Source organism: Chelonia mydas, chromosome 6 (assembly GCF_015237465.2).
Source record: "Chelonia mydas isolate rCheMyd1 chromosome 6, rCheMyd1.pri.v2, whole genome shotgun sequence".
NCBI lineage: Eukaryota > Metazoa > Chordata > Testudines > Cheloniidae > Chelonia > Chelonia mydas.
This window is the reverse complement of record NC_051246.2, coordinates 18644064-18644613: the sequence shown is the minus strand read 5'-3', so window position 1 is coordinate 18644613 and position 550 is coordinate 18644064.

Sequence of the window (550 nt, the reverse complement as noted above, 5' to 3'; positions counted from 1 at the left end):
GGTCTGGCTCCTGCCTTCTCCTTGTCCCTTTGTTCTGCCATGGGGCTGATTTATAGTGCTGTGGGCCATTGCTATAGGAGCCATGTCCGTGCTATGCTCCACAGGGAACTCTCACTCCACATCCCTGTTCTCCATTGCTTTGACCGTTGTCCAGAAACGATCCTTTGGGCTTAAACTTTCCCCTGCTTGTCTCAGCTCACACACAGTCTGCAGGGGGAGTTGGACAGAGCTGAACAGCTGAGTGGATCGATCAGTTTCTGGGGGAGGAGGAGAGAACCTTTCCCAGATGCATTCTTCTGTGTGAGCACTTTAAAGACAGTCATCTCAGATTTGTCTCTGTACTGAGGATTGTGGGCTTTGCCTCTTGCAGAGTGTTTTGAAGGCATTACTGAGCATGCTTTTCTTACAGATCTAGGCATGTACCTAAGCATATGGTGCTCCAACGTTACCCAAATACTCAAGGGAAAGGTAAGACTTGGAGACCTTTCTAGAATGTGTCCATCCCCTCTGTAGAGCAGTGTTAAAGTTACCATGGGAATGATCCTGACAA